At 35.4% G+C, this 23,166-nt stretch overlaps 1 protein-coding gene and 1 non-coding gene across 2 annotated transcripts in view; one reads left to right on the top strand and one right to left on the bottom strand.

Annotated features, from left to right (window-relative positions):
- The window catches only part of DMD (dystrophin), a 1,824,373-nt gene that overhangs the window by 1,251,378 nt on the left and 549,829 nt on the right, over window positions 1-23,166 (bottom strand). The gene's annotated exons all lie outside the window — the stretch shown is intronic.
- LOC118654812 lies at window positions 2,563-2,671 on the top strand. The gene has a single exon (XR_004967078.1). It is a non-coding gene; the product is annotated as a U6 spliceosomal RNA (small nuclear RNA).

The following is a 23,166-nucleotide window of genomic DNA, read 5'->3' as shown; positions in this document are numbered from 1 at the left end:
CATTTAAGTCTTTTATCCATTTAAAGTTTAGTCCAACACACACACACACACACACACACACACACACACACACACTCACACACAATACAGATATCTCCAGGCTCCACACTATATCAACTAAATCAGAGTATTTGATTTATTTTCCATAGATCCTGTCAGCTAATTTAAATTCAAATGTTGAACCAAGTTAAAAACTGCTGGCAAAGAAAAACTGTTAGGTTCTGTAGTTTTGTCCTTTTTCATTTAAAAATTTTACTTTATATAACTACATTTTTCAAAGGTATGTAAAAGTAAAGAGAACAAGATGACAAACCCCATCTGCCACCTACCTTTAACAATTATCAATATCTTGCCAATATTGTTCCATCTTCTTCCCTTGCTCCTTTTTCTAAATTTTTTTTGGGCAATTCATCAAAGAAAAAAATTATAATATCATATTATTTCAACTGGAAATACTTTAGCATTTTGGTGAAATTGCTCTTTGAAAATACAATCTAGAGTAGTAACAAAGATTGCAAAATGTATTCATTAAATACTTCATTTAGTAATTATTGGGTTAGATTATGATAGTGGATGCTGGGGATGTGAAAAATCTTAGGGTCAATTTTATGACTTGGTCTCAATATGAAGTCAATGAAATAATGGGATAAATTGGGCCATGCTTTGTCCTTAACATGTGCTTCTTTCCTAACCTTTCTGTTATCTGATTAACCCCTCCTCATTTTTCAGAAATCAGTTCAAGGACTGCCTCATTCAGTTCGTTCCTGACTGTGGCCCCCAGCCTGGGTTAGTTGATCTCCCCATTGTATGCTCAAAGCTTACAATGCAGACTCCACTCTAAGAACTTATCACTCTGCATTCAAACTGTGAGTTGATCATTCTTCTTCCTTCTCTATAGTGTTTGTCCACATTTTATTCAGTTTTCCATTTCTAGCCATTAAACACAGTAGCAGAATCATGGTGGGGCCACAATAATATTTGCTGAAAGAAGGATGAGTCCATGAATGATCAGTTCTGGCAGATTTTAAGTATGAATGTCAAAGAGAGAAGGAGAAAATAGCCAAGTCTGCAAACAGGAAAATGTTAATTAAAGGACAAGGATTTTCTCATCTTCCATTTCCATAATCATCACTACAATGATTTGTGGGTTTTATGACAAGAAAGAATCCATACTAAATATTTTAACTATTTCATTTCAGAAGTGATTGTGGCAAGGATGATGAAACAATTATCCTATAAGGAATAGTAAAAGAAGGATATTATTATCTGCATAGAAGAATCCCAAACCTTCAGGTCCTTTATTGCTTCCCTGCAAATGCTCATACCCAGGCATAATCTATGTGAATTTTAATAATTGATATTTAAAGAGAATGTTTTCCTTAAAATTTTCTTATATTTGTGGTAGAGATGATTCACAAAAGTGTATGTACTATTAAGATTAGTGAAAATAATATTACAGCTTTTGTTAAATAAATTTTAAGTCATAGAGTGTTTTAAACTATTTAATCTTTTTTTTCAGGAATAATATAAAAGTTTAATCCAGAGGAAACTTTTCACATTTTTATTTTGCCCCAGAATAAACTATTTAATCTTATAATTAATATTATAATATTCTTTTATTGAATTGTCCACTGATCTATGTTAATATCTGGAATTAGAAATTAAAGCTTTAGCCCAACTGGCATGTCTAAATGGTTAGGCATCAGCCTATGAACCAGGAGGTCACGGTTCGATTCCCAGTCAGGGTACATGATGGAGTTGCAGGCTTGATCCCTAATGTGGGGTGTGCAGGAGGCAGCCAATCAATGATTCTTTCTCATCATTGATGTGTCTATCTCTCTCTTCCGCTCCCTTCCTCTCTGAAACCAATAAAAGTAAATATAATGTAAAAAAAGAAATTAAAGCTTTAGCCCAGCCAGCATGGCCCAGTGGTTGAGCATTGACCTATGAACCAAAAGGTCACAGTTCGATTCCTGGTCAGGGCACATGCCTGGGTTAAAAGCTCAATCCCTAGTGGGGTTGTGCAGGAGGCAGCCAATCAATGATTCTCCCTCAACATTGATGTTTCTATCTCTCTCTTCCTCTCTCTTCCTCTTTGAAATCAACATAATATATATTTAAAAATAAAGAAATTAAAGTTTTATTTGGCAACAATTACCAACTCAAATTATAGTTGAAATATCACTTGCTACACATCTAGACAAACAAGCACCCAGATGCCCACTTTATAGTCTATTTATATTAGTATACTAATTAATTGTGGCATTGTTCCAAAAATATAAGAGCAGAAAGTAAGTAAAGAGCAGCTCATTACAAATATAATACCAATAACTGCACATTCCTGGTTTCTCAATAAAATCTGAGTAACCACATAATTAATTATTAAACTGCTCAATGCATTGCACTATGCCAAATTAATTATCAAGAATAGTTTAGTGTGACTTTCATTATGAATGAGTAATTATAACATCATTATTCTGGAGTTGTCTGACTGGAATTTAAACATGAAAATAATAATGAAGGAAAAGATAGAGGTTTCACTCTAAAATATGTGCACATGCTGTGCTTGCTTGGGCAGCACATATACTAAAATTGGAACGATATAGAGAAGATTAGCATGGCCCCTGCACAAGGATGACACGTAAAATATGTGCACATGCTAATCACTGCTAAAATTATAAGACAACAGCAGAATTCTTATGTATAGGGACCAACGCAATAGGCTAGAAAATGTACTTGGAAAGTATTGTTTTAAAAATAGTTTTTTAAAAAACCACACATATCTCTTATATGTAGTAAAATATATTTGTGAAATAAAGGGTTGATTATTATCTGGAAAGTATTTTGTTTACTTTATTTTAAATTTTACACAGGAAAATTTCCAATCATTCTCATGGCCACATACTACAGAAATTACAGATATTAAAGTGTATGTATATTTAAAATTTACAAATACTGTTACTGAGTAATAGTCTTTAAAGTTGATACAATAGTTGAAAATACATTTTGTTATCATCAATTTGATTTCAGTTTCTTAGTCAGAATTGCAATAAAAATCCAATTCAATTTAATAGAGCTATATAATAGAGCTATATAGTGCATTACTTCTCTATCTACTTATTTTTAAAGCATATAAGTAATATCATCAGTTTATCAAATATCCCACTAAAAAGTTCATTTGAATGAAGTTTCTCCATATTTTTGGTGAATATGAGCTGCTGTTCATTATCTCAAAGAATCTTGAAATAACTAGAGAGGAAAGATGCTTAAGGAAGAGACCGGCATATACTAAAAAGAATCTCAGAGCCCCTACAGTGAGGGTCAAATTCATACCTTTATTATCTCCCATTTTACTAATGAGAGAACAAAGGAAACTTGCAAAAATCCCCATATTCAGGGACGGGTAGAGCTAAGATTGCAGATCAGGACAATCTAATCCCAATGCTGAGCTCTTAACTGTGACTGACTAATTACTGGAAAAGCTAAAAATATTACTTTGTCCTGTTAATATTCCACAAAAAACTGAAGGCTACTTTAAACAAAACTTTTGTTTCTTTTTGTTCTTGTCTTGGTTCATGGATCAAACACTCAGAGACCCAAATATTTTAGAATAGGAGCCAGGATATCCTGATAGGGTCCTATGTTCAGAGGTGCTGGCAAGACTGCTATCACCTAGCCATACATGAGTAACCTCTTTTTAAAGCTCATAATCCTGGAGCAATGCCAATATTCCTCAGTTCTCTTCATAAACTATTCTGTATATAGTGTCTCACTTTTCGATATCAAAAGTGTTTTGAACTATTCAGTACCCAAGCATTTTCCTAGAAATATGAATTAAGCTCCACACCTTGTTCTTAGAAAACATGTATTTATTTTTCTGATAACAATAATAATAATTATAGTATTTCACAGTTATATAGAACCATTTAGCTGGAGAATTTACAAGAGCTTTGAGTATATATTATAGAGTGTTTTTTGTCTATATCTAAGTGGGAGTATTGGAAGTAGTGTTTTTAACATTTAAATGTTATTATTTAAATTCCACTTTCTCTTCCCCTATAACCTATTATCCCTATTAAAAATAAGTATATTTGTTTTATGTGTAATTTATAAATACAATAACAATGGTAAATGGGGCATTTTCTCACTCTCTTTTGAGCTAATATTGTTGTAAATTGCTTTTTACTACCTTTAGTAAGCAACATATTCTCTTGTTTCTATTAAGCTTTACTTGCCTAATTTAACTGGTTTTATTTTCTTCTGATTATTATATTTCCATCCATATAGGTCAAGAGGAATTTCTTATATTCTTGCTTCCTCTGACACAAAACATTTTTCTAAGTACATAGTTGTAACTCCCCTATATTGCAACTTAGGACATGATTATAACATTAAACACATTAGGAAATTGAGAGGGCATTGCAGTACAATCAATATATAGTCACCCACTTCCAATAGTTCCTAAACATTTTTATGAGCAACATCACTGCTGTTTTAAGTTTATACAGTGGGCCATTATTATCCACTGGCTTTTCTGTGAAATTCCATCTTCTGGTTTTCTTCCTAATACAATGGCTATTCATTTTCTTTGTCCTTGATCCATCTTCTCTTCTGTCTACTTAGGTTATTGAATCCATTCACACTTTTAGGTAGCATTTCTATGACCCCCCACACTCTTATATTAATCATAGATATTGTGTCCATGTTCCATGTGGATGTTCCATAAGTATCTCAAGTTCAAATTTAACAGTTTGAAAATGCCTCCATCTCCTAATCAGCTCCTCCTTTTCTGTTCTATGATCAAAGGTCATCTTTGACACTTCCTTCTCTTTCCACTATACTATTTAATATACATCACAAATTGCTGGTAATTCTTCCACACGTACATGGCATTGTTCCAGGATTACCAAAAAAACATGTGTATATATTTCTACTTCTATTGTCATATCAAGCTAGGCCTTACCTGGTCTATTCCATTGGTGTCCTAAGTGGTCACTCTATTTCTGTGGAGTTACCCCTATAATCCATTATCTTCAGGAAAAAAAAGAATGCTGTCCACTGCCCTACTTAAAATCTTTAATGGCTTTCCACTGCATTTGGATAAAATCTATAATCCCTCTTGTACTCTACAAAGACATATACACACTAACTCTTGCCACACATGGACTTTCTTTCAGGTCTTTGAACATTCCAAGCTCTTCCCAAAGTCTCAACACTTTGCTTCTGTTATTCCCTCACACCCTCTCCTTCAGTTGCAGGTCCCTGCTTAAATATTGCCCTTCAGTGATATCTTTTATCATCCCTTAGACCACAGTAGGTCTTGTTAAAATTTATCATAGCTCCTTCTAATTTTCAATAATGGCAATTATTGAAACTTGTAAATATACATTCATGTGTGCAACTAGTGCCTTAAAGTGTGTCTCCCCTACTAAGCTCTAAACTCCAAGAAGGCAGAAGCAGTATGTGCTGCTAGTTGCTAGAGTTAGTAGGACAGAATAAGAAGTTAATTATCAGTTGTTGAATAAAAAAATGAGTAGATGAGTAAAACAAGGTGACAATGCCTTTATTTCCTGATGATAATACAGTGCCTAGCACATGCCTAATAAATAGAGCATGATTTATAATAATATCTTGACAGATTAATTACTGATGAAGAGTGAGGGAAGTGAGGGAAAATAGTCACATTTGACATCTTTCAGACACCACATTGGGTTTTGAGGATGCAGAAATGAAATACATTGCCCAGGTCTTGAAGGAACATGCAGACAAACTTTAGTGATTGTATGTGACTCAAAAAAAGTGTTGTGGGGGATGAAGAGAAGAAAATAATCACTGATTCTGACCCTCATTTAAATGGAAAACTGAGGAGGCTAAGGGTTTTAAGAGCTCCATGAAGCCCAAGAGAATAGAAGTCGCTTACTAATTGGACACTTAACTGATTAAGATGGCTTCTCTTTTAGCAGGGGATTTAGGTCAAGTTCCATAATTACTTAGTGCCCAAAACATATGGTATGCTATTCAAATTTCTTGAGGACAGAAAGATATATAGAGCAGGTGGCAAAACTAAGTCAGGTTGCAGAATGTGCTGAGCCAAGGATAGTCCCAGAGCTTTCAAGATACACTTGATGAGAATCACATTCACTTAATTTGTCAACTCTTTGTTTTATCATCCTTACTTATCTATGTCTGTTCTTTCTTTTAATTGTACTTGGAGAACTACTCATCTTTAAATCAATCTAAAACTAATTTTATCTCATACAATTTTTTTTCCTCAGTGTGATTATCATTCAACCTCATCTCCTTTTACTTCTATATTTAAACCTGAAAGCTTTTATGCAAAGACTTTTCTTAAACTAATTTATTCTTTCTTGTTTTTACATGTGATGTGTGGGATAGAAAACTGTGTAGTGGTGTGGTAGAGATGAAAAGTGGTTGCTAAAATGAAAATGAGGACGAATATGCCCATTCACTTACTAATTAGATTTACTGAGTATATACTGCCAAACAATGGGTCAAGTAATAAAGATGTCAACATTCTCAAAGAGTTCACAATGTGTCTGTCTGTGTATGTGTGTATAGTGTCTGAGAGAGTAGTGAGAGGGAGAACGGGGAGTTGTGTAAACAAGTGTACAAAGTAATGTGATTCATAATATAAAAGGCATTTGTACTCACAGTTGTATGCAATTATTCCAACATCTTAGCCAATATTAACTGCACCAAGAGTAGTTGTATTTCATTAATATGATTATAGGTGGGGATTGTCAATTTAGGCCCATGGGCTTGTTTTATTGTGGTAAAATACACAAAATATAAAATTTACTATTTTTAAGTGTACAATTCAGTAACACTAAATGCAGTCACATTGTTGTACAACTATCAGCACAATCCATTTCCAGAATTTTTGCCTTCCCAAACTGAATCTCCATATGTATTAAACAATTCTCCACTCTACCCTGGCAACTACCATTCTACTTTCAAATGCAGTCACATTGTTGTACAACTATCAGCACAATCCATTTCCAGAATTTTTGTCTTCCCAAACTGAATCTCCATATGTATTAAACAATTCTCCACTCTACCCTGGCAACTACCATTCTACTTTCTTGATGAATTTGACTACTCTAGGTACCTCATGTCAGTGGGGTCACACAATGTTTTTCCTCTTGTTTTTGACTTATTTCACTGAATATAATGTCTTCAAGCTTCATCCATGTTGTAGAATGTGTCAAAATTTCATTCCTTTTTAAAACTAAATAATATTACATTGTATAGATATATCACACTTTGTTTATGTATTCATTTATCAATGGATATTTGGCTTGTTTCCACCTTTTGCTTATTGTGAATAATGCTGCTATAAACATGGGTATATAAATATCTCTTGGAGTTCTTGTTTTCAATTCTTTTGGGTATATACCCAGAAGTGAGATTACTGGATCATATAGTAATTCTGTGTTTAATTGTTTCAGAAACTGGGCTAGTTTTTAAAATAATGTTATATTAGAATACTATCACACTGGTTAATTTATGCATTGTCTATGGTAGCTTTTGAACAAAAATGGCAGAGTTGAATAGTTGCGACAAAGACTGTATCATCCAGAATACCTAAAATATTTACTATCTGGCACTTTATAGAAAAAATGTGCTGATTTGTGCTACAGAAAATTGTGCTACCAATTCTCCACAGAGAACATATATCTTTAAATAGTTAAAATACCTTCACAATAGGGAGACAGAAAGAGGATAATGTCATTTTCAGCCTACAGATGAGAAATTATGGGCAGAATGTCACACATAAGTCACAATATCAATGAAGTTAATACATTAATATCCAGACTCAACTGTTCCAGCTACTAGTAAACCTTGCTTTTTCATCACAGGATTATAAATTTACTAGAGGCCCAGTTCACAAAATCCGTGCAAGGGTAGGGTCCCTAGTGGCTGCAGGCTGCTGGTTGGGGACTCTCTTCCCCTGGGTGCCTGCCACCGCCTCCCCCTGGTGGTCAGTGCACGTTTAACTCCTGCTTGGTCAAACTCCCACCTGTGGGAACAATTTGCATATTAGTCTTTTATTACATAGGATATGACTACTGTATATATTAGATGAAAAATTCAGGTATACATTTTCCATATGAATGCATTGTTTCTTCTTTTATTGAAGACTAGAGGCCCGGTGCATGAAATCCATGAATGGGTAGGATTCCTAGGCCTGGCCAGCTATCAGGGCTGATCAGGGCCTTCCTTCCCCTGGCTGCGGCTGCCAGCTGGGGCCTTGCTTTGTTCCATGCCGCTCCCTGGTGGTCAGCGCACATCACGGTGAGCAGTAAAACTCCTAGTAGGTCGAGCCCCCAAGGGGACAATTTGCATATTAGCCTTTTATTATATAGGATGATGGTAGGTATACTGCTTCAAGTGAAAGTACCTGAGTCTGGGGGATGATATGTTTAATTGTGAACTAATATGGCCTCCAAATGCTTAGCTATTAAATAAATCAGATCCATGTGCTATGTGTGACTGAAAACAAACTTTGGAATGCTAAAGACCAGGGTAAAATGTCCCTTTGCGCATATATATATATATATATATATATATATATATATATATATAATTTCAGAGAGGAAGGAAAAGGGAGAGATAGAAATATCAATGATAAGAGAGAATTATTGACTGGCTGCCTCCTGCATACCCTTCCCTGGGGATTGAGCCCACAACCAAGGCATGTGCCCTGACCAGGAATCGAACTGTGATCTCTTGGTTCATAGGTTGAATATCAGCCACTGTGCCACACTGGCTGGGCCTTATGCACTCTTTTTAACATAGCCATAGGTAAGATCACAAAAGAGCATGACTTAAGGAAATAGAAAAATAAATGATTCAGAAATAGGTCTCAGGTACCAAATAGCCAAAATAATTCAGTGGAATTATTTCACTGTAATACAAATTATATACTCCCATGATATCATGTTAGATATAAATAAGTTTATTTGATATTATTATAGACAGAAGAGGCTGGACACTAAAAGCATATATATCTTATCTACAATATTAAAGAGGATTTAGGATACACTTAAGACAACATAGTGAATCTTGTTTGTTTTACCAATGTAGCTTCTGCTTGGCTTTAAAATATCTACCACTTAATAGAAAAATTCAATTTGGGGGCCCCTGAAAGATCATAAGAAACCCTTCATTAAAATTGTAACTATCCAAATTCTACCCATCCATAATATATAATGACTGCTATTTTCAGAGTATGAAATATTACAATGAGGATATGTTTTTTAAATTCAATACATACCCATGCTAACTTTTCAAATTGAAAACTTCTTATATAGAATGCATCCCAATATGAATACCACATTTTGTATAATTTATTGCAATGTTGTAAGTTTTCTATGTGTATTATTAATAAATAATATAAAATATTACTAAAATATATACAAGATTGAACAGTTGAAATGAAACTGCATTTTGCCTAGGGCAGCTGTAACTAACACACGTTATAAAGTTTTGTGAAGATTAAATAAGGTAAATGACACATGTAAAGTCTGCAATAAATAATAGCTCTTCTTGAAAAATAAATAAATACAAGATTGTTAAATTTTACTTACTTTAAAATAAATTTAATACGATTTTATATTATCATGTTAAATTTATATTCATGATGGATAATGTAAATGTAACATAGAGTAACATGAAATGTAAAAAAAAATTGCTATCTGCCTGAAAAACTAATCAAGATGTTTTTACTGAACATCTGTCATCACTTTGTGTTGGAGACAGTATTAAAGAAAATATTACTACTCTGGCCTCAAAGACTGTTATATATTGAAACTCTACTATGCTTTGGAAGCTGTGGGGAGACAAAAATAAATGAATACTCTTGATCATTGTCTCATAAGTGTTTGTTATAATTTGTATAATGAGGAAGAGCTACAAATTATTCAGAAACCAGTATAAATAAATAATCGAATACAATGTTCCAAATGAACAGAGGAGTTGGAAGTTATCTCCTGATGGGTTGATCAAGAAAGCCTTGATGAAGCAGGATATTCAAAGATCATTTAATGGCCATTTTCTTTCTTTTTTTAAATGTCCAATATCCTTTCGCTGGTGGAAAAAAATTAGTCTTCACCACATTTCTTAGTATTCCCTTGTTTCCCACACTACCTCAAAGCTGCATTGACACCAACATGACTGAATCCTGAGAAACGGGAATCACTTCCGGTCTGAGGCACTTCATAGTCACTGGCCATTCTTCAGTTCCCCATTGGGAATGTCCCTCAAGTTGACATGGTAAGATGTCAGAAGCAGAGATAGAAGCATGCTTGGTCCCTGTGTCATTGTATGGAAAAGGTTACCTGCTTTACATCAACTTTTTATGAGCAAAAATAAGCATTTATGTCACTGAGACTTAAGGGTCCTTTTTGTGGTAGCTATCATTAATTGCTCTAACCATCTCAACTTTTTGGTTAGTGGTATCCTGCTTTTCTGTTGACATAATTAAGTTTCCCTCATTCCACTTGACCTTGGACTGATTGTGATGACCAATCAAGGCTCTGTTCTGTTTCATTGCCTCTCAAAGGTGGGGGGTGCTTTTAACCATATTGCTCTGCAAAGTCTATTAAGGAGTGGGAAATGACCCAATCAGGTCAACTTGACTTAGGAATTTGAATATGGAATTAAGAGAAACAGGGGCAGGAGGTTTAGAACCAAGCCATTTTGATGGCAGTACCATCAAACTTTCCTTGAGCTCTGAGTTCTTAATGTCCTTCCAGGGCCATGGCTGCCTTCTTTCTTTCATTCCTGTGCACTATTCAATATCTCCCCAATATATTTCATTTCACTTAAGGTAAATAAAATGCTTTCTGATTCTAATAGCCAAAACTTAATGTGTATAGATGGAGAGGATTTGCATGTGAAATTGTATATGAATATGAAATTATATTCCAAAGTACTGCAGAGTAAAGGCATTTTAAATAAAATAAGTCATTTGCTGTAGAGTTACATGGAATTGTAAGTCAGAGAATCAATGTTACAGTTGCGAATGCTAGACTATGAATTTTCGATGTTAGCCTCTGGGCTAAGGGGTTATAAAAAATCAAATGCCTTCAGGGGACATACAGGAGATATAAAATTGTAAAACTGTACAAGGTGTGAGGCAATAAGTGCTAAACTGATTATGATGAACAGTCCAACCCCTGTTCTGTTTCATTGCCCCTCAAAGCTCCCTGCAGGCCAAAGAAAACAACCAAGTAAAGCATATCCTCCAGCTTTCTAGTCTCCAGGGGCTGCTAATTTGAACCAGCACTATCAATAGAGATCCATTGAAGATTTCTGTGCTGGGGAATGTGGAACTGGAAGTGCTGCTTTAGAGAGACTAACCTGTCAAGAAAGACAGGGGATTGGGTGGAGATAAATCCTTTACAAGGAATCTATGGACTTGAGGTTTATGTCAAGAAAATGAAAACAGAGTGAGGACATGGAAGGAGTTATAAAGGAAGAGTCTGTATAAGTTCTGTAGAATACAGTAAATGCTGAAATGTGGAATGAAAAGTGCAGGGGTTGGAGGAAGAAAGGACAATGAATGTTTTCACCAAGGGCCTTATAAGATATAGAGTGCTGATGCTACGGACTTAGTAAAAGTAAGATGATTTCATTAAATACACAAGTTTGTAATTCTTTACCTTACACTTTATAGCACTAACAACTCAAAACAAAAATCTATAAATATATCCCTATAGGAGAATAATGAGGGAGTACAACTCAATTTCAAACTTAAGTAATATTTTCTTAATATTTATTGTTGAAAGTGATATATATATATATATATATATATATATATATATATCCTTTTCCCCCCATTGACCCCTTCTAGCTCACCCCCCCACGCCACTCACTGCCCAAGGCCTTCACTGCACTATTGTATGTGTCCATATGTCATGCACATACACATACGAGTTCTTTGATCTCTTCCCACCCATCAACCCTACCTGCACTCTGAGACTCAACAGTTTGTGCTAGGTTTCTGGATCTAGTTAGTTCATCAGTTTATTTTATACTTTAGATTCTACATATGAGTGAGATCAATGTGACATTTATCTTTCTCTAACTGGCTTATTTTGCTTAGCATAATACTCTCCAGATCCCTCCATGCTGTCTCAAAGGGTAAGAGATCCCTTTTTGGTGCTGTGTAGTATTCCACAGTGTAAATGGATCACAACTTTTTTAATAAACTCATCTACTAATAGGCACTTAAGTTGTTTCAGCTTATATTATAAATTGTGCTTCTATGTACATAGGGGTACATATATGCTATCTGATTGGTGCTTCTGGTTTCTTAGGATATATTCCTAGAAGAGGGATCACTGAGTCAAATGGCAGCTCAATTTTTAATTTTTGAGAAAACTCCATACTGCTTTCCATAGTGGCTGCACCAGTCTGTATTCCAACAAGCAGTGCACTAGGGTTCCCTTTTCTCCACATCCTTGCCAACACTTGTCATTTGTTGATTTACTGATGGTAGCCATTCTGACAGGTGTGAGGTGATAACTCATTGTCCTTTTAATTTGCATCTCTCTAATAATTAGTGAATTTGAGCATTTTTTTCATATGCTCAAATGAAAAATAGTTGCCGAAACCGGTTTGGCTCAGTGGATAGAGCGTTGGCCTGCGGACTGAAAGGTCCCAGGCTCGATTCCGGTCAAGGGCATGTACCTGGGTTGCGGGCACATCCCCAGTGGGAGATGTGCAGGAGGCGGCTGATCGATGTTTCTCTCCCATCGATGTTTCTAACTCTCTATCTCTCTCCCTTCCTCTCTGTAAAAAATCAATAAAATATATTTAAAAAAAAATGAAAAATAGTTGGAGAAGTTTCTATTTAGGTCCTTTGCCCATTTTTTAATTGGATTGCTTGTCTTCCTTTTGTTAAGTTGCCTGAGTTCCTTATATATTTTAAAATATGAGTTCCTTTATCAGATGTATCATTGGAAAATATGTTCCCCCATATAGTGGGTTCCTTATGTTCATAGCAGAGCAATTTACAATAGCTAAGATTTGGAAACAGCCCAAGTGCCCATCAGCAGATGAATGGATAAAAAGCTGTGGTACATCTACACAATGGAATACTACACAGATGTAACAAAGAAAGCACTCCTACCATTTGCATCAGCACGAATGGGGACCTGGAGAGTAGTATGCTAAGTGAAATAAGCCAGTCAGAGGAAGATAAGTGTCACATGATCTCACTCATATGTGGAACCTAATGAACAAAATAAAGTGGTGAATAAAATAGAACCAGAGACATAGACGCATGGAACAGATTGGCCAATTTCAGGTTGTCTGGGGTTGGGGTGGGGTAGGACAAAGGGATCGCCAAGAGGAAACTTGTGACAGTGATGACTATATTCATATCTTGAATGTGGTAAGGGTTTCACTTGTTCATACATATGCCAAATGTTAACAAAATGTAATAAACATGTGAGGTTTATTGTATGTCAATTATATTTCAGTAAAGCTATTAAAAATGATAGTGGTTCTAACCCTACCTAAATGCATTACTAGGTATAAATTATTTTCTTAAAAACAATATATATGCTTGTGCAATAAGGATAAATGACTATTATAGTGGATGCTGTGGTATGCCACCCCAAACGACCAATTACAACTGAAGCATTCATTCTCCCAGTTGCTTAAAGTATTATCTACTAACAAATCACTATTCAGCCCTTCTCACAAATTTCCCTCACAAGTTAGGAGGTTCCTTGCCTAAAATTATAGTGTCTTGGATTTAAGGCTACAAAGGTCTAACCCCTATGCCTCACTCAATACTCTAAATGGCCATCCCAACTCCACGTAGGACTACATGAGATTTCTCTTGTAACTGCAACACAATTTCAACTCTTCTTCTGTCCAGTCCTGCTCCCTTTACTCCCTCCCAGGTGTTGTTATTAAGAGCATTCCCCAATAAAACTTCTGCATGAAAATTTCTGTCTCAGTCTGTGTCTTGGGGAAGCCAATCTAAGATCACAACCTTTTATGTCAAAAATTTAAGGTGCCAAAAACAGAAGTACATACATGAAGATATCCTGTAAATATCATCATATTCTATCAATATTTATACAGATTAACTATATAACGCAACAGCAATGTTTTGTTCTTTGCTTATTCACCTTGTTTCTAGATTTCTGGAACACAATGCAGGATATAAATTTTTAAAGGAAACTTAAGAAAGATATATGGTAAACACTTGGCATGTGATAAAAGATAATCTTTTGCAGAATATTAGCTATTAGGGACACTGTCTTGCATTGGAAGAACAGCCAACATTAAATTTTAGTATAGGAAGGCACAACATTTTGTTATCAATCTTACTAGATCCACCCACCATGTCAAAATAATGTGAACACATGCCAATAGAAATTAAAATTTACTACTGTTACTGTCAGGAAGTTGGCAAAATTAGGACTCTTTGTGAATGTATTAAAATGACACCATTAACATATACGGAATGAACAAGATGTTAACTTTTGGGGGGGAGGTCACTTTTCACTAAGTGAAATTTACATGAGAATTTCTTTCTTAGGATGAAGAGAACATTTTCCATGAAAATACCCATTGATTTGCACTATCTTGGAACATGAAACACATGTCAGTCCTGGGAATCAAATGAAAAGTGAGAAACATTTCTCCTACATGAAGTCCATCCAGGATGTTGAGAAACACAAGAAAACAAGGCCCATTAACTGGAACAATTCTTCCTTCTTCTACCCACTCTCATCTATGTTTTATATATTGATTTCAAAAATAATTTAATGGCCCAGCCGGTGTGACTCAGTGGCTGAGCATTGACTATGAACCAGGAGGTCATGGTTCAATTCCCAGTCAGGGCACATGCCTGGGTTTCAGGCTTGATCCCCAGTGTGGGGCGTGAAGGAGGCAGCCGATCAATGATTCTCTCTCATCATTAATGTTTCTATCTTTCTTTCCCTCTTTCTCTTCCTTCTACTCTGAAATCAATGAAAATATATTTTTAAAACATCATTTCATGTATTTGTGCCTGGAAGGGGGTACTTGAGACAATCATATACAATGACTGGTGGATTTAAGGCTATATTTGACATGCAGAGAAAGAAATATAAATGAAGTTCACATCTAAACTATCTTCAAACAGTCCAAGAGACTACCGCAGACTATTTCATGTAAAATAAATGAAAACTAAGTGTCTGTAAGTTTCTTTAATGTAGGAAATCAACCCATGTACGTAAAAAGGTGTAAAGATGACACATTTTACCTTTTGAGTTTACTTATTTATTTGTCTTCAAATATCATTATCTTATTAATAATAGAACATCTATGAGATAAGTACTATAAATTCTGTACATGTGCAGTCTTTGATATAAAAATTTAGATATCATAGGCAGAAATGTTTCCATAAAAATCATTTAGAGAGCTATTTCATGGAAAACATTTCATGTTTATATTTTCTAATATTCATAGTTATTCCCTATAAAACATTTTTAGAAAAAAAAAACATTGACAGAAGATATCACTTATGACTAAGGTGTTTTAAAACAAAAGCAGAAATATTAAAGTATTATACAGATAAGGAATCTGATTTTATGGTCATTGATGAGACTGATAAGGGCAGTCTTCATACAAAATGTATGTCTTAGTGCCTTTCATTTACTTATGATTATACATTTAAGAAAACACATTGTTCTGTCCAGTCAATTAGAGGTTGTATAATAATACTTATTACATTGTTATAATATAATAGTAATTGGTTGTACATTTCATGGTTTATATAAGTCACCAAACCTGAAGGGACATGAGACAGTACACCTAAGGCTAGTAAAAACCTAAATGCCTCCCTTTAGCTATACTGTGATCTATTTTCTTATTATGAACAGAATCCTGAGAAAATAGGACTGAAAGTAATTCCAGGGCTTTTAAACCCAATCTACAATATAATTTCCTTTGTGACCTTTAAAACATCACAGTTATAAAAGTCTAGCCTTCCTGATTCCCCATATTCGCCACAGGTAATTTCCTTATTAAGAAACATACAAAACAAAATGACTTACACACAATTTCCAGTCCTCTTTCAGTAAAATAAAGGATTTTCACTTAGCTTCACTTATCTCCTTCTCCTGTGTTTCCAATCTTAAAATAGTTTAAACCTTGTTCATGTCTCCCTTAAACTTTCTTCTTTCTGCATTTCCAAAGCCTTGCTCTTTCTTTTGCTGTCATCTAGTCAAGTCTTCTAGATCTCTAATAATTCTCATTATTCTTCATGTTTCTCATAAATCAAATGACTTTCAGGTGGCAAAGAATTCTGATCATGAGGTAAAATTAACTTATGAGTAAAATTTGTGTTTATCTATAGTGAGAACTAATTTATTATCGGCTTCTGTAAAGAAGGATATCCAATGAATTGCATTTTTTATCTTCCAGGACTTTAACTTTGAAAATGTTAGCACGAATAATGAGTGTCTAACCAGTATCATGCATATAGTTTGTTGATCCAAACAATTAATAGGGGCTTTCAGGGATTCTGTGACCATAAGAAAGGTATCATATTTTCAATTTGTCTTTTGATGCTAGAAACAAAACTGTTGGATAATTTTCAGACTTGGAATACACGTGCACACACATAAACTTTTCTTAAATAAAGCCTTTGACAAATCTCTCAATATATGAGTGATAAATAGCACAAATTCAAGTCTTTTATGTCATTCAAGAAGTTGATGTAGCATGACTGTGTCTATGATCTTTAATTTCTAGTTCTAATTGTGTCACTAGTGTGAATCCCACTTTAAAAAACCTAAGTCTCTTTTTTAAAAATTTCTTTATTGGTTAAAGTATTACAAATGTGTCCTCATCCCCCCATTAACCCCCAACCTCCCCCCCCCCGCACTCATACTCTCATCCCCCTGTTGTCCATGTCCATTGGTTTGGCTTATATGCATGCATACAAATCCTTTGGTTGATCTCCTCCCCTTACCCCCACCCTCCCCTACTTTCCCTCTGGGGATTGACAGTCTGATCGCTGTTTCTCTGTCTTTGGGTCTGTCCCTGTTCATCAGTCTATGTTGTTCTCTATATTCCACAAATGAGTGAGATCATGTGGTATTTATCTTTCTCTGACTGGCTTATTTCACTTAGCATAATGCTCTCCAGTTCCATCCATGCTGTTGCAAATGGCAAGATTTCCTTCTTTTTTACCACAGCATAGCATTCCATTGTGTAGATGTACCACAGTTTTTTAATCCACTCATCTGCTGATGGGCACTTAGGCTGTTTCCAAATCTTAGCTATGTAAAAAACCTAAGTCTCTTTTCAAATTGTAAAGCAAGATTCAATAATTCCAAGACCTACCCACAGTTAAGTACATACAAATAACAAAGTTAAACATCAGTGAGTAAACAAGTCAATGAGGAAGAATGACAAAGAATGAGTCACACAATCATTATAATGTGAATGCTTTGGATAAGGCAGGATCCTTATAACTGCACGAATCAGAAAAGTTGCACAAATAAGCAGGAGAGTGAACAGCTGGGGAAGGAAGTGCAGTCACCCTTATTAGGAAAATAATGCCTCCTCCACCATACTATAGCAGACTTGGAATGCACTTGGCACACATATAAACTTTTCTTAAATAGTTTAAGAAAACTATTTAAGAATAGCTGCTTGTTTTTAGCCTGTTGGAGTGTCACCCATTCTCTTGGCTCTTGACACTTCAGTGTGCCCTGGCTGATGTCCAATAGCCATTAAGTACCTGTTTTAGTATGAGGACTTTCTTTGAAGCAGAGAATGTACTACAGCCAGATGCAGGACAAGCGGGAAGTGTTTGCAAGAAAAGAACTAATAACTCCGAGCAGTCCTAAAAAATGACTTATACAAGTTGGAGTATAAATATCACAGCTCTCTTGACTCTTGCCTAAAGTAACCCGGAGGCACCTGTTTTATGGTTTCCCATATTTTCCCCATAGAATTAAGCCCCAGTCCCCCACAGCAGTGGCTGGCTTGATAATACCCTTTTTAGGCTACTTTCTCTTCCCTTTGTTACCACTGCACTATTGCACCACAGCTTCCTGAAATCACCTCCCAAATAAAATACCTGAACTCAAACCCTTGTCTCAGGAATGACTTTTGGAGGAACCCAAACTAAGACAGTATTAATCCCACAAATTTTATTGAAACCACAATGAATTCTTAACCATGGCTAGTCTGATCCTATAGATAGACTTAAGGGAAAGCACTTAAATGAACTGGAAAATCCATTCATGCTTTCAAAAAATTGTAGTATGTACTCTTTTTGAGAGAGTAAGTGTAATGGATGCACAGAGACCTAGTAGAAGGAGAGATAGAGCACGTGTTTTCAATGATTTAAATTCAAACTTATATTTGGATTCAAAGGGTAGGTCTTTAAGAAAATTAATTCTTCCCAGCTGATGTTGCTTCATGGATGAGTGTCGACCTATAAACCAGGATGTCAAGGTTTGATTCCTGGTCAGGACACATGCCCTGGTTTTCAGGCTTGATCAGCAGTAGGGTGGATGCAGGAGGCAGAAGATTGATATTTCTCTCTCATTGATGTTTCCATCTCTATATCCCTCTCCCTTCCTCTCTCCCTAAAAAATTAATTAAAACATGTTTTAAAATAATAAATATAATTCCAGTGTAAGCAATTACAAAAATAATAATTGCCAAGCATTTGGATTCTATATATAAGTATACACAACTTAGTTATTAACAGGGGGTTGATTTGAATCATAAATCAGCTTTTATTTTGCTTACTTTTCTTAGTATTAATTTGATAGAGTCCCTTCCTCACCATTGCATTCTGTGGATTTTTCTTTTATTTATGAATAAAAGAATATTTTCCTTTTAGAAATGTTGGCTTAGATTAGAAAATGCTTTATTCTATACATTCGAACCTACTTATTTACTACAGCTAGACAGAGACTCCATACTTTGTCATGCAGCTGCTTGTTTTTAAACAAATTTTGCCAAGATACATAAACCAGATGGCCTTCAAGGGTATACTGTGAGCTATGATAGTCAGCTTATGGTAGTTTCAAGCAGTAGACAGCTGGGTAGGGAAAGTCAGGATACTATTCAGAAATCCAACCTCCAAGTATGCCAAAGCATAAACAAACTCACAACTTGGTAAATAAAACTGTGATGTCAAGTTTGATTTCATATTCTATTTTTTTCAGGGTCTTTAAATTTCTGCTTGATAATATTCCTGAGGTTTTCTTTTTGTAAAATAAAAGTGCTGGGGTCCAACCCCAGCAGGTCCAGGGGTCCCCAAAGGTGTAGACGGAGTCGGCGAAGAAGGAAGGACACGGAGACAGCGTTCAGTTGATCAGCAGCCTAGCCAGGATCTCTAGCCAGGATCTCCAGCCAAGTTCTGGTCTGGATCTCCAGGGAAGTTCTGGTTCAGGATCTCCAGCCAAGTTCTGAGTCCATGTTCTCTTGCTAGGTTCTCCAGGTTCTCCAGCCAGGTTCTGTAGCCATGTTCCCTCGCTAGGTTCTCCAGCCAGGTTCTGTCCAGGTTCTCCAGCCAGGTTCAGTCACGTTCTTTTGCCAATTTCTGTAGTCAGGTTCAGTCCAGGATCTTTTGCCATGTTCTCTCCAGCGAAGTTCTTCTGTCTGTAGGTTCTATGTAGGTTCTGTCTTCTTACATCTGTATTTATACCAGTTGATTCCAATCCTATCAATCTCTATTCCAAAGGTTAGGGCATTTCTTATCTCCATTCCAGGGAGTAAAGATTATGTAGCTTAAGCATGATTGTTCATAGTTAAAGTGATTAATTACCCACCTGGCACTTTAGTTAAGAGGTTTTATTCCCTCCCTAACTTCAGGGGAAAATCCCTACCTGGGGAAACAACCTTTCTCAGAGACCTTGGTTAAAACACATAGTGCCAAGAAGGTGAGCAAACATATTAAGAACAGTATGCCATATATGCCAGGTCCCTTGAAACAGCAAGCATGGACCGGCTCCCGGCATAAAAGTACTCCCAACACATTGGATTTGTGATAAACATATGGAAAAATGGCTTCAAGATACATTTCTAAGTGGAATCAATCAATATGTTGTATGTTGGGCTGCCTGAGAAAGCTACATGTGTTTTATCAAAAATATTAATTGATGCTGCAATATTCTACTAGGATAGTGTAGTATTTTCGATTGTTATTCACAATTATATTCTGCATTAGTATTCTGCATTAGTGTGTGTGTGTGTGTGTGTGTGTGTGTGTGTGTGTGTGTATTTCAGAGAAGAGAGGAATAGAGAGATATAAACATCAATGATGAGAGAGAATCAATGATCGACTGCCTCCTGCATGCCCCATACTGGGGATCAATCCTGCAACCCTGGCATGTGCCCTGATGGGGAATGGAACCATGATCTCCTTGTTCATAGGTCCATGCTCAACCACTGAGCCACACCAGCCGGCCATATCCTCACTCTTGACATGGCTTCATGGTTATCAGAATATATTCCTCTGCTCCTGGTCTTGGAGCTTGCCGTGAGACTTGCTTCAAGCCTGGGCTACAGAATGAAACACATGGATCAAACCTATTCATTCACCTACTATCCATTAGGCTGAAGTAGAGTTGATGCAGAGTAGCCCTGCCAGCGTGAGAATAATAAATTATTATTATTTTTGATTGTGCTTGTCGTGCAGAATTATTGTGGTAGGAGCTGACCAAAAATGCCAGACTCAATGGGGCCCAAAGGAAAGCAACCTTGAGTCACTGCTACTTACTGGCAGATAATGAAAAAGGAATAAAACAAATATGAGAGTTGGCACATATGGTTCTACCTCTTAATGGAAGGTATCCATAAAGATTACAGAATTATATCTCTGAATACCTCAGAAATCTTTCAAAGCAAAGAGCATAGAATGCCAATCCTTAGTTTAAAAGCTAGGCTACAACTTTAACTATTAGATAAAGTTAAATGAAATAAAAAAAATCTGAAGAGAAACTAAATAGACAAAATTCACTTTTTGTGAAAAAATACAGCCTAAGTTTCTTCAAATGTGTAAATTATTCAAATATTCCGAATTTCTAAAATGTCCATCTAAAGTATTTATTTTTCTAAGTGTCTAGCCATTTTAGGAGACCACATAGAATATTTTAAAACATGTTTCAAGCAGAAATCTTTAGCTTGTAATGGGCAGTTTTCCTTTGAGGAAACATATTTTAAAGAGGAATTTGAGACTGTCCATGGATAAACTAAAACTAATAAGAAAATAATAATTGGGAAAATTGCCTCACAGGCCAGAATTTGCAATTCTCACAGAATAAACGGATATTTTAAAGTATTAAAATTTAAAAAATGGCAATGATTTTCCCCCACACTAGACTAGTGAAGTTAAAACACGCACATATGTAAGCAAACAAAAAAAAGTTTGTTGACTTCCACCAGAAAGTTATGTTGACTTAATGGCGAATGTGTATAATTTTCTTTATGAGATACTGCTATTTCTCTTAAACACCATAATTAGAACATATCAAGATCTCAGATTATTCACATATTGCTATATATAACCATACTTTGAAGTCATAATTAAGCCTTATCAAAGAGAAGTAAACATAAATATGAAGCGATTTACCCTCCATTAATATTTTGCTGAATAAACCATAAAGGAAATGAAATTCTTGTTAACCAAAGACACACGAACCTTATTTATTCCAAAATATTAAACCTTTAAGTGAGCAGTTTACTATTTACATTTAAGTACTCAACAATGAAAATAATTAATATGTATTAAGCAGTTACCATTGGATTATATTGTTTGGTTTAGGGGTGAAGAAGGTCAATGGCACAGTTTCTGCCTTACAGGAATAAAAATTCTACTGGATGGTACAGAGTAGCACACAGCTCTATGTATAACACATAAGTTCATGATAAGCACTTGTAAGAGAAGTATAAGAAAAGAGAGTTCAAGGAACCTAGAGAATGGAATCATTGATTGAGACCAGTGAAGGACTCAAATGCTAATATTTGCACCGGGTCCTGAATCATGAGAAATGGACTTCAAATGCCAAAGAACAAGTTAGGGTTCCTCAAGCACTTGAGAAGATCCTTTACCAGTTGGCTTTGCCAAGCATCTTATAGAATCATAGTCTATTTCCTCTTCAGTTATTGAACATGAATATACCACATTGTAAATTTTAAGCATATATTTAAAATTTAGTGGTAGTTGAAGGTACAACATATTTTAAATGTTTTATATGTTTCTCTGTTGCTGCTCCTGAAGAACGGTATCTGGAAGAGAGGACATAATCCTTGAACATAGGAAATCCTATGTGAAGTGCCTAAGAGGCAAGTTGTACAGCAGACAGGAGTTCCCAACTTGGGCCAAAATAAAGGCTCTGGAATATACTTCCTATGTGAACATGCAACATTATTTGTTCTCTCTAAATCTCAAGTTTCTCATCAGTAAAATGTGGTTCTCCTGAGGGTAAAATCATGTATGTGAAACACTGAAAGCCTGTCTGGTATGTACGTGTTACTAAAAAAGAAGCTCTTTAATTCTATGCAAGGCCTATAGTACATGTCCAGAAAAGGAAATGTCCTATAATTTTAGTAATTTGTCATAATTTTAGTTTTAGGTTTAGATCCTTATTTGATAGTGGTCACTCTTAAATTAATCTTGACTGTTAAAATTTACCAACAACTGAACTTTAAAGTAAGTAAGTAGGGGATATATAACCTAGAAGCACTATGACAACAAAATTAACCATCCATGTCTCTCTTTGACTAATCAGTGGGTTTTTCGGAAAGAGGGGGAAGAGTATGAAAAAATTTGATTAACAAAAAATTGTTTTGAGGACATGGAGAGACAGAACAAGTAGGTAATGAGAAATGATGAAAAACTTATAGTTTATATTGGCAGAATTCAGGAAGCCAGAGTTCATAAAATTATGTAAGAAAAGTACAGCAAGTAAGTAACCCTAGACATAGCTATCCTTTGTCCATAATTTTTAAGGCTGATTAAAAAACAAAACATGCTTTTTCTATGATCTCTTCCAATAATCATTCTCCCATTTTTCCGTAACTGTGTAGTTTTTGGCAGAGCACATGACATTCAGAAATAAATACAAGATTTTTCAGCACTCCACACACCCTTGCAGCTTTAGGTGT

The sequence above is a fragment of the Myotis myotis genome, unplaced genomic scaffold (genome assembly GCF_014108235.1).
Source record: "Myotis myotis isolate mMyoMyo1 unplaced genomic scaffold, mMyoMyo1.p scaffold_m19_p_4, whole genome shotgun sequence".
NCBI lineage: Eukaryota > Metazoa > Chordata > Mammalia > Chiroptera > Vespertilionidae > Myotis > Myotis myotis.
Note: the sequence above shows the minus strand (reverse complement) of the source record. Positions and strands in the feature narration are given on the sequence as shown.